The sequence below is a fragment of the Balaenoptera acutorostrata genome, chromosome 3, assembly GCF_949987535.1.
Source record: "Balaenoptera acutorostrata chromosome 3, mBalAcu1.1, whole genome shotgun sequence".
NCBI lineage: Eukaryota > Metazoa > Chordata > Mammalia > Artiodactyla > Balaenopteridae > Balaenoptera > Balaenoptera acutorostrata.
This window is the reverse complement of record NC_080066.1, coordinates 123,526,912-123,538,862: the sequence shown is the minus strand read 5'-3', so window position 1 is coordinate 123,538,862 and position 11,951 is coordinate 123,526,912. Positions and strand designations below refer to the sequence as shown.

Sequence of the window (11,951 nt, the reverse complement as noted above, 5' to 3'; positions counted from 1 at the left end):
TTTAGAGTTTAAGTCAGTATGGATTCAAGTTTCCTTGTGGCTAAGTTTCCTAACGTGAGTAACCATATAGCTACTTTGTCAGGGACAGTCCACTTTACACTTGTTAGACTTCACATGCGGTTTGTGTTTCTGTTCACCATGAAACATACCCAAGTTTGAATAAAAGGCTATAAGATCATGCAACCAAACTGACACATGTGACTTCAGGCAATGATTTAATTTACTTCTTCAACACTACTAGCCCAAAAGCAATTACTCAGAAAGAGTCCAAAAATAAAGTGTAATTTCTTTTGTTACATGTCTGCATACAAGTGAATGATGTAATATTTAAGTTGTAGGTTTTGTTTTGTAGTATTAGAAAAATTACAAATTTTACTCAAGTTTCACTTTAAGTAACAAAAATCTTCTAGGTTGCTCTAAGCTACTTCCCCTTCTCCCTTCCTTTTGTATTGTCCTTGAAGTCCATACAATAAGATTTACCTTAAAAAATATCACAGACCATGATTTATAAATATGGTTGATGAAAATATCTTCAGACTTATAAAAGGGAGGGACAATTTTCCTTAATGGAAAACTGGGTGAAGGGGAGGTATCACTAAAAGTTTATTCCAAAAACTTGCCACAGACCTTCTGGAGTGTGAGGAAGAGAGGAAATTTTATCCACCTTAAATTAGAAGCCAAATGCCTAAAGCTTGCTGAAGCTGCCTATATGCAATAACAGAAGAGAGAGAGGGCTGCATTGGGAAGGAGTTGCATTTTTCCCTACAACAGGTGAGGATGTTGGTTGTGGTTTACTTAAAAAGGGATTTCTGAGGAGTAACATCAGAAATAAAGATAAAAACATAGGTTGTTCCTGACTTCCTCCCCATCACAAGAACAACTAACAACTATTCAAGAACAAGAAACCACTGAGAACATTCTAGAACACAGGGATGAGTCTGATGCAACCCCCAGCACCTCAGAGACCAAGACAGAGTGCATTAGAAGGGTAAGAGATATGGCTTCTTATTGACTGAATTGCCCCTCCCTCAGGCAAGCACAGTACCACAGAGAGAGGTCTCTCCTGAGCCTCCAGTTTCTAATGGGAAAAGAGAACCTAAGGGGACAACCAGCCCCCTAACCCAGCATTGTGAATGGCTTTGTGGGACTCCCTACTCTGATCTGGCACTGCAGGGATTGCAGGGGAATCTGTGGGACTCAAGCACTTGGAATATGACTGTGAGAAAGCAGAGGGGAGTGGCTTGCAACAACCAGCACCCAGATCTTGGCGTATTGAGTTCATACCTGCAGCGTCCAAGTAGTAATCTCAACCAGCAGCTTTGCTCATCTGCAGAACCACATTGGGGTGCACTCCAACCAGGGAACTCAGCAGGGTGCAGATCTGCCTGATATAGATCCTCAAGCAAAGAATTTTACGAACCCTAGAGCCCAGTTTGCCTATGTCTTATCAAAGAGCTGAATCACAGCCCCACCCACGGTGGATAGTGTCTTCCAGTCTCATCTGACCAGAGGACTGGAGATAACTCCTAGAAAATGTTCCACTGGCACTCAATGAGAGAAGGGCAAGCAAAGTCTAAGACCCCCAGAGCAAAGTCATTACACTTCCTGATTTCTAGCTACACTATAAAGGTAGAGTCATCAAAACAGTATGGTACTGGCATGAAAATAGACAAATAGACAAATGGAACAGAATCAAGGGTCCAGAAATAAACCCATGCGTATACAGTCAACTCATATTTGACAAGGGAGCCAAAAATACTCAATGGAGAAAACACAGTCTCTTCAATAAATGGAGTTGGGATAATGGATATTCACATGTAAAAGAATGAAATTGACCCATAATTTATATCACTCACAAAGTTGAACTCAAAATGTATTAAAGACTTAAATGTAAGACCTGAAATCATGCAACTCCTAGAAGAAAAAAGTGGGAATAAACTCCTTGACATGGGTCTTAATAGTGATTTTTTGGGGGGTATGACACCTAAAGCACAAGCAACTAAATCAAAAACAAACAAGTGGGACTACAAACTAAAAAGTTTCTGAACAGAAAAGAAACCATCAACAAAATGAAAAGCACAACGTATGGAGTGGGAAAAAATATTTCCAACCATGTATCTCAAAAGGGGTTAATTACTCAAAATATATACTTTATATTTATACTATTTATTTATATAACCTATTAAAATATTTTATATTATCATATACTTATATATGTATACATATTTTATATGTATATATACTTTAGTATTCCTTCATCTCAAGAGCAAAGAAACCATTAACCCAATTAAAAAAAAACTTGGGCAAAGGACCTGAATAGACATTTCTCCAAAGAAGAATACCCAAAAGCTTAACAGGTATCTGAAAATATACTCAATCACTAATCATTAGGGAAATGCAAATTAAAACCACAAAGAGATATCATTCATACCCATTAAAATGGCCATCATTAAAAAGACAAGAGATAGCAAATGCTGGTGTGGATGTGGAAAGAAAGAACCCTTGTACACTGTTGGTAAAATTATAAATTGGTACAGCCACTATGGAAAACAGCATGGAGTAGCCTCAAAAAATTAAATATAGAACTACTTACTATATGATCCAGCAATTTTATTTCTGGGAATATATTCAAAGGAAATGAAAACACTATCTCAAAATGATACATGTACCCCCATATTCATAGCAGCATTATTTATAATAGCCAAAACATAGAAACAATCTAAAAGTGTCCACCTATGGATTACTGGATAAAAAATTGTGACATATAAAATTCAGCCATACAAAAGAAATGAGGCAATCCTACCAACTGTGACAACATGAAAAACCCTGTAGTCATTATGCTAAGTGAAATTGGTCAGAGAAAGACAAATAATGTGGTATGATCTCACTTATATGTGGAATCTAAAAAAAAAAAAAAAAAGAGCTCATAGAACAGAAGACAGATTAGTTGTTGCCAGCAGTGGGGGATAGGGGATGGAAAAAATGGGTAAAGTGGTCAAAAGGTACAAACTTCCAATTATAAAATGAGTAAGTCTTGGGGATGTAATGCACAGCATGGAAAGTATAACTAATCATCCTGTATTGCATATCTGAAAGTTGCTAGGAAAGTAGATCTTAAAAGTTCTTATTACAAGAAAAAAAATGTAGCTATGTATTGTGATGGATGAACTAGACTTATTGTGATGATTATTTTTGCAATATATACAAATATCAAATCATGTTGTACACCTGAAACTAATGTAATGTTATATGACAATTATACCTCATTTTTAAAAAGTGAAGGAAAAATAAAGGCTTTCTCAAAAATTGAGAGAATGTGTTGCCACTAGACCTGCCTTGCAAAAAATGTTAAAAGAAATTCTTAAAATAGGGGAATAATATAGGTCACAAAATCCGATCTACATAAAGAAAGGATGAGCATGCATGAAGGAAAAAGAGAAGGTGAAATAAAACCTCTTCTTTTTCTTAATTGATATAAGTTTGTTCACCAAAATAACAGCAGTAACACATTCAATTACATAGGTGTGTGTGTGTGTGTGTGTGTGTATGCTCATATATGCTTATATATAAGTGAAATAAATGTCAGAAATTATACAAGGGGCAGAAGGCAGAAACTAGGATTATTTGGTTGTTATAAGGTATTCATACTACCTGTGAAGGGATTTAGGGATTTAGTATTATTAGAGACTTGGATTAGCTATAAATGTATGTTGCAAATTCTAGGGCAAACATTTAAAAAAGTAAAAAAAAAAAAAAGTGTAACTAATGTGCTAAGAAAGGGGAGAAAATAAAATAATATAAAATGCCCAATTTAAACCATAAAAAAACAAAAAGACTGGAAGACAAAAATAGAAACAAAGATCACAGGCAAAAATAATGCATAGAGTAGATATCAATCTAACTACATCAATACTCACTTTGAATGTCAATAGTCTAAATTAAGTCTAAATTAAAAACAGATTCTTAGAGTGGGTCAAAAAACATGCCCCAACTATAAGTTGAAATGCACTTTATATATAAAGACATGTGTGTATATATATATATGTATAAAGACAATGTAAGTGGATGGAGAAAAATATACTATGCTAACAATAATCAAAACAAAGAAGAATGTTAATTATGTTAATTTCAGACAGACCAGACTTTAAAGTAAGAAAAATTATCTGGGATAAAAAAGGGCATTACATAATGACAAAGGGACCAGTTCTCCAAGAAGACATTTCTTGATGTGTGTGCACTTAACAACAGATTATCAAACTACCTGAGGCAAAAACTGATAGAAATGCAAGGAGTAATATATTAATCTACTATACATGAGGCTGAAATCAATAAGGACATAGTTGAACTCAACAACACTTTCAGCCAACTGGACATAATTGACTTCTATAAACCTCTTTATCCAACAAAAGCAAAATTAACATTTTTGTCAGATTCACATGGAGCGTTCACCACAATAGGTCACATTCATGAAACACATCTTAACAAATCTGAAAGAATAGAAATCATGGAATTTCAATTAGAGCACGATAGAATTAAATTAGACATCAATAACAAGAAAGACATCTGGAAAATCTCCAAATATGTAGAGATTAAACACCACACTTCTATGTAACATATGGGACAAAAAAGAAATCTCAAAAGAAATTTTAAAATATTTTGAAATGAATAAAAATAAAAAAATACAACTAATTAAAACTTTTGGGATGCAGTGAAAGCAATGCTTAGAGTGAAATGTATAGCATTGAATGCATATATTAGAAAAGAAGATCCATATTAATAATTTAAGTTTCCACCTTAGGAAACTAGCAAAAAAAAAAAACCATATTAACTCCAAAGTAAGCAAAGAGAATGTCTGGTGTGTGACAGTGGACGCACAACATCACTGGAGGAGGAGAGTAAAGCTGATGATGGAGATGATCTAGCAGGCAGTGCAGTACACCAAAGCCATGCAGAGCCATAAGCTGGACCTCCAGGAGTATAAAATTCCTGTCATTGAAAATCTAGGTGCTACCTTAGACCAGTTTGATGCTATTGATTTTTCTGGCAATGTAATCAGGAAACTAGGTGGTTTTTCTTTAGTCAGAAGACTGAAAAAATTATTAGTGAACAACAATAGAATATGCCATATAGGTGATGGACTTGGTCAGGCTCTGCCCTGTCTGACAGAACTTATTCTCACCAGCAATAATCTTGTGGAACTGGATGATCTGGACTCTTTGACATCTCTCAAATAACTGACTTCTCTAAGTACTTTAAGAAATCTTCTAACAAAGAAGTAGTATAACAGACTGTATGTAATTTATAAAGTTCAACAAGTCAGTATTGGATTTCCAGAAGGTGGAACTTAAAGAGTGCCGGGAAGCAGAGAAAACGTTCAAGGGCAGACAAGGGGCACAACTTGCAAAGGATATTTCCATGAGAAGCAAAGCTTTCAATCCAGGTTATGGTTTGCCAAGTGACAAAAAGAAAGGCGGGCCACTTGCAGGGGATGTAGAAGCAGTCAAGAATGCTAGTGCATCAACCCTCGCTGAAGTGGAGCGCCTGAAGGGTTTTCTATTGTCTGATACCTGGCAGAGAATGCAGATCAATCAGGCCCCACTGATGATTGATGGTGAAGAGGAAAGGGAAGAAGACATAGTCACACATGGGTCCTGAGCAGTGTGGCCTCTGAATATCTACAGGATATATAATATGTCCACCTGGGACAAGTCCTGCTTTTTGAATATGGAATAATAGCCTTGCTTATGTCAACAAAGTGGAGTTCAAAAGCACTGTTGAAATGTCTAAAACTGCTGCTGGTAACTTTGTAATATAAACTTTGAAATCTAAATGCCAGTTTTCTACAAATAGTAAAAATAAGGGACATTCACTGTGCTGCCAAAAAGAATATAAAAAGAGTAAGCAGAAGAAAATATATAATAACACAGCAGAAATCATCAAACTGGTAAGAGTAAATCAGCAGAAAAAAAAAATCAGTGAAACCAAAAGCTGGTTCGTTCTTTGTAAAGATCAATAGAAACAATAAACATCTAGCTAAGTTAATTAAAAAAAAAAAAGAAAGAGGATGAAAAATGTTAGTATCAGAAATAAAAAAGGGAATACCACTACAGATCCCATGGAATTTAAAAAGCTAATAAAGGAATACTATGAAAAACTCTATGCCTATAATTTAATAGCATAGATAAAATGGACCAATTCTTTGGAAGATATGATATGAAAAAATTAACACAAAAAGAAATAGATGATCTGAATAGGCCTGTATCTTTTAACAAATTGAATTAATTATTTTCCAAAACAGAAAGCACAAAGTCCAAATGGGTTCACTGGTGAATTCAACTAAACATTTAAGGAGGAAATGGTACAAATTCTCTATAGTCTCTTTCAAAGTATAGAAGCAGAGGGAAAACTTTTTAATTCATTCTATGAGGTCAGCATTTGGTACTATGTAGTACCAAAAACAGTTACAAGAAAAGCAAACTACAGACCAATATATCTCATGAACATAGGTGCAAAAATATGAAACAAAATATTAGCAATTCAAATCCAAAAATGTATAAAAATAGTTGTACACCACAATCAAATGGGATTTATTATACTGCAAGGCTGATTCAATATTTGAAAATCAATTTATGTAATCCATCACATCAACAGGGTGAAAAAGAAAAATCACATGATCATATCAATAGATGACAAAAAAGTATTTGACAAGATACAATACCCAATCATGACACAAACTTTTAGTAAACTAGGAATAGAGAGGAACTTTCTCAACATGTTAAATGCTATCTACAAAAGGCCTACAACTAACATTATACTCAAAGGTGAGACATTCAAAGCTTTTCCACTAAGATCAGGTACAAGACAAGAACGTACCCTCTCATCACTCTTATTCAACATTGTGCTACAAGTCCTTGCTAATGCAATAAAGCTGGAAAAGAAAATAAAAGGTAAACAGATTGTGAAGGGGAATCTAAAGCTGTTTTTGTTCTCAGATGATATGACAGTCTATAAAGAAAATCTGAAAGAATCAATAAAAAGTTCCTGGAACTAAAAAGCAATTACAGCAGGTTGCAGGATGTAAGGTTAATATACAAAAATCAGTTGCTTTCCTGTGTACCAGCAATGAAAAGAGTGGAATTTGAAAGTAAACACACAATACCATTTATATTATCATGTTATAAGATTAATTATTATGTTATACTATTATTATATTATACCCCAAATGAAATACTTAGGTATAACAAAATATTATAAGATCTAGATGAATAAAACTATAAAAGTGTGATGAATAAAATCAAAGAAGAACTAATAAATGGAGATACATTCATGTTCATGGATAGAAAAACAATATTGTCAAGATGTCAGTTCTTCCCAAATTGATGTATAGATTTAATACAATCCTGATCAAAATCCCATCAAGTCACTTTATGAATACTGAAAGAGTGATTCTAAAGTTTATATGGAGAGGAAAAAGACCTATAATAACCAACACAGTCTTGAAAATGAATAACAAAGTTGAAGGACTGATCCTATTTAACTTCAAGACTTATTATAAAGCTACAGTAATCAAGAGTGTGCTATTAGCAAAAGAACTGACACATAGATCAATGGAGCAGAATAGAGAGTCCTGAAATAGACCTAAAATATGTAGTCAACTGACCTATGATGAAGGAGCAAAGGCAATACAATGAGGCAAAGACACTTTCTTCAACAAATGGTGCTAGAACAACTGGACATCCACATGCCAAAAAAATTAATCTAGACACAGACCTCACACTCTTCACATAAGTTAACTTAAAATGGACCTTAAGCCTAAATGTAAAATGCAAAACTACAAAACTCCTAGAAGATAAAATAGGAGAAGATCTAGATGACCTTGGATATAGGGATGACTTTTTAGGTACAACAGTAAAGACACAATACATGAAAGAAATAATTGATAAGCTGGAGTTGATTAAAATTAAAAATTTGTATTCTGCAAAAGATAATATTAAGGGTATTAGAAGACAAGTCACAGATTGGAAGAAAATATTTGCAAGACACTTCTGATAAAACACTATTATCCAGAATATACAAAGAACACTTAAAACTCAACAATAAAAAAAACCTGAATTAAAAAATGGGCCAAACACCTTAACAGACATTTCACCAAAGAAGATTACAGATGATAAATTAATGCATGAAAAGATGCTCCAAATCATATGTTATCAGGGAAATGCAAATTAAAACCATGAGATATCACTACACACCTATTTAATGTCCAAAATCCAGAATGCTGACAGCACCAAATGATGAAGATGTAGGGCAACAAGAACTCTCATACACTGCAGGTAGAAATGAAAAATAGTACAGTCACTTTGGAAAACAGTTTGATGGTTCATACAAAACTAAACATATTCTCACCATGTGATCCAGTGATCACACTCCTTGGTATTACCCAGAGGAGCTGAAAACTTATTTCTACACAAAAACTTGTACATAGATGTTTATAGTAACTTTAGTCATAATTGCCAAAACTTGGAAGTAACCAAGATGTCTTTCAGTAAGTAAATGGATAAATAAACTATGGTATATCCAGACAACAGAATAGCACTGAGTACTAAAAAGAAATGAACTATCAAGCCATGAAAAGACATGGAGGAACTTTAAATGCATATTACTAAATGGTTGAAGCCAATCTGAGAAGGCTACATACTATATGACTCCAAAGATAGGACATTCTGGAAAAGGCAAAACTGTGAAGATATTAAAAAGTCAGTAGTTTCTAGGTATGGGAGGGATGAGTAGGCAGAGAGCAGAGGATATCTAGGGCATTGAAAATACTCTGTATGACATTATAATGATGGATATTTGCCATTATACATTTGTTCAAACCCATAAAATGTACAATACCAAGAGTGAACCCTAATGTAAACCATGGACTTTGGGTGATTATAACGTGTCAATGTAGGTTCATTCTGGTAAAAATTGTACCACTTTGGTGATTAACGTTCATAGTGGATGAGGCTATGTACACATGGGGAAAGGGGTATATGGGAAATCTCTGTACCTTCCTCTCAATTTTCTGTAAACCTAAAATTGCTCTAAAAAATTAAAATCTTAAAAAAAAAGAAAGGGATTCCTAGTAACAATGAATTAATGCAACCAAACGGAGACCTGACAAATTCCAAGAGATAAATGAGGGAGTGGAAAGCAACCAATAATATGAGCCTTTAAAAGAGAACTATGGTATGTTGATTCTATATCCTAAAACTTTACTGAATTCACTTATTAGTTCTAATGGTATTTTTGTGGAGTCTTTAAAATATGAATAGACATATGATATAAACATATCTTCAAAAAGAGATAATTTTACTTTTTCCTTTTTGATTTTGATGTGTTTTGTCTCTTTTTCTTTTTGATGCCTAAATGATCTGCCTAGGGCTTCCAGTACTCTACTGAATTGAATTGGTGAAAATGAGCATACCTGCCTATTTTCTGATCTTAAAGGAAAATCTTTTAGTTTTCACCATTGAGTATGATATGAGTTGTGGGATTTTCACATATGGCCTTTATTATATTGAGACAAATTTCTTCTGCACCGATTTGTTGATAGTTTCTGCCATGGACATGTGTGGAATTTTATCAAATGCTTTACCTTCATGTACTGATATGAATGTGTGATTTTTATCCTCTATTCTGCTAATGTGGTATATAATATTTATTGAGTTACATATGGTGGACCATTCTTTCAATACAATAACAATAGATTATCTAAAAAATAATCAAGAAAACAAATTCCATTTACAATAGCAACAAAAAATTAAATACTTAAGAATAAACTTAACCAAATGGGTGAAGAACTGATACACTGATAACCACATAAAACATTCATGAAAGAAATTTAACAAGACACAAGTAAATGGAAAGACATCCCATATTCCTAGTTTGGAAGAATTAATATTTTTTAAATGCTCATAGTACCCATAGCAGTCTACAGATTCGATGCAATCCTATCAAAATCATAGTAGCATTTTTACACAGTAAAACAATCCTAAAAGTCATATAGAACCACTAAATTAAATACTCTAAATAGTCACAGCAATTTTGAGTAAGAAGAACAAAGCTAGAGTCATCACACTTTCACATTTCCAAACATATTGCAACCTGCAATAATCAAAACTGTTTGGTACTAGCATAAAAATAGACATATAGACCAATGGAAGAGAATAGAGAGCCCAGAAATAAATCTATGCATACACAGTCAACTGATATTTAACAAGTGGCCAAGAATACACAAGGGGGAAAGGATAGTTTCCTCAAATGGTGTTGAAAAAACTAGATATCCACATGCAAAAGAATGAAATTGAGCCCTTTTCTTACACTATACACAAAATTCAATTCAAAATGGATTAAAAACTTGAATATAAGACCTGAAACTCTAAAACTCCAAGAAGAAGAAAACATAGGAAAAAATTTTTCTTGATCTTGACTTTGGTGATGATTTTTTGGATGTAACACCAAAAGCACCAGCAAACAGAAGCACAAATAGATGTGTGAAATTACATCAAACTGAAAAGCTTCTGCACAGTGCAATAAACAGTCAACTGAATGAAAAGGTAACCTATGGCTTGGGAGAAAATATTTGAAAACCATAACTAATAAAGAGTTAATATCCAAAATTTATAATTAATTCATACAACTCAATAGCAAAAAATCAAATAACCCTGTCAAAAATGAGCAAAGGACCTCAGAAAATTTTTCCAAGGAAGGTACACAAATGGCTAAGAGTTAAAAGAAAATGTTTCAATATTACTAGTCAACAGGTAAGTGCAAATTAAAACCACAATGAGTTATCACCTCACACCTCTCAGGATGGCTGTTATAAAAAACAAAAGATAACAAGTGCTGGTGAGGATATGGAAGAAAAAGAAAACTTGTACAGTCTTGGTGGAATATAATTTGGTGTAGCCACTATGGAAAACAATATGGAGATTCCTCAAAAAATGAAAAATAGACCTACCATATGATCCAGCAATCCCACTTTTTGGGTATTTATCCAAAAGGACTGAAATCAGAGTCTCAAAGATACACCTGCATTCTTGCGTTTATTTCAGTATTATTCACAATAGCTAAGACATGGAAGCAATGTAAACATTCAAGGAAAGATGAATGACTAAAGAAAATGGGTAAAGAAAATACATACAACGGAATATTATTCAGCCATAAAAAAAGGAAATTCTGCCATATGAGACAACATGGATGAACCTGAAAGACATTATGCTAAGTAAAATTAGCCAGACACAGAACAACTACTACATAATCCTACTTATATGAGGAATATAAAATAATCAAACTCATGGATTCAAAGTAGAATGGTGCTTAGCAAGGGGAAGGGGAAAACAGGTAGGTATTACTCAAAGGATACAAAGTTTCAGTTAGGCAAGATGAATAAGTTTCAGAGATCTACTGTCTACCATAATATCTATAGTTAAACAATACTATGCTGTTTACTTAGGCATTTGCTAAGAGTGTAGATTTTACATTAACTCTACTTATCACAGAAAAAAAATAAAGGCCCAAGGAAACTTTTGGAAGTGATGGATATGTTTATTAGCATTGATCATGGTGATTGTTTCTTAGGTGTATATTGTTTCTTAGGTGTATATTGTTTCTTAGGTGTATATTTATTTCCAAATTTATCAAGTTGGATTCATTAAATGTACACAGCTTTTGTCTGTCAATCATATCTCAGTGTAGCTTAAAAAAGGGGAACATAAACATATAAATGTTTTAAAAATTAAAGAGAACTGCATATGACGTCTTCAAGGAGAGAGCAGAGAGTCTCTGAGGAAGGGTGTATCTCAGGAGAGAATGACCAGTAATTGTATGCCTACTATAACCATAGACCTCAATGTAGGATCATTACTGAACCAACCAAGTAAAAGTTCCTCACCATTCCTTCCACTTCT

At 33.7% G+C, this 11,951-nt stretch overlaps 1 pseudogene; it reads left to right on the top strand.

Annotated features, from left to right (window-relative positions):
* Positions 1 to 1,212: 1,212 nt before the first annotated feature.
* LOC103006119 (U2 small nuclear ribonucleoprotein A'-like) lies at positions 1,213 to 5,655 on the top strand (annotated as a pseudogene).
* Positions 5,656 to 11,951: the final 6,296 nt, after the last annotated feature.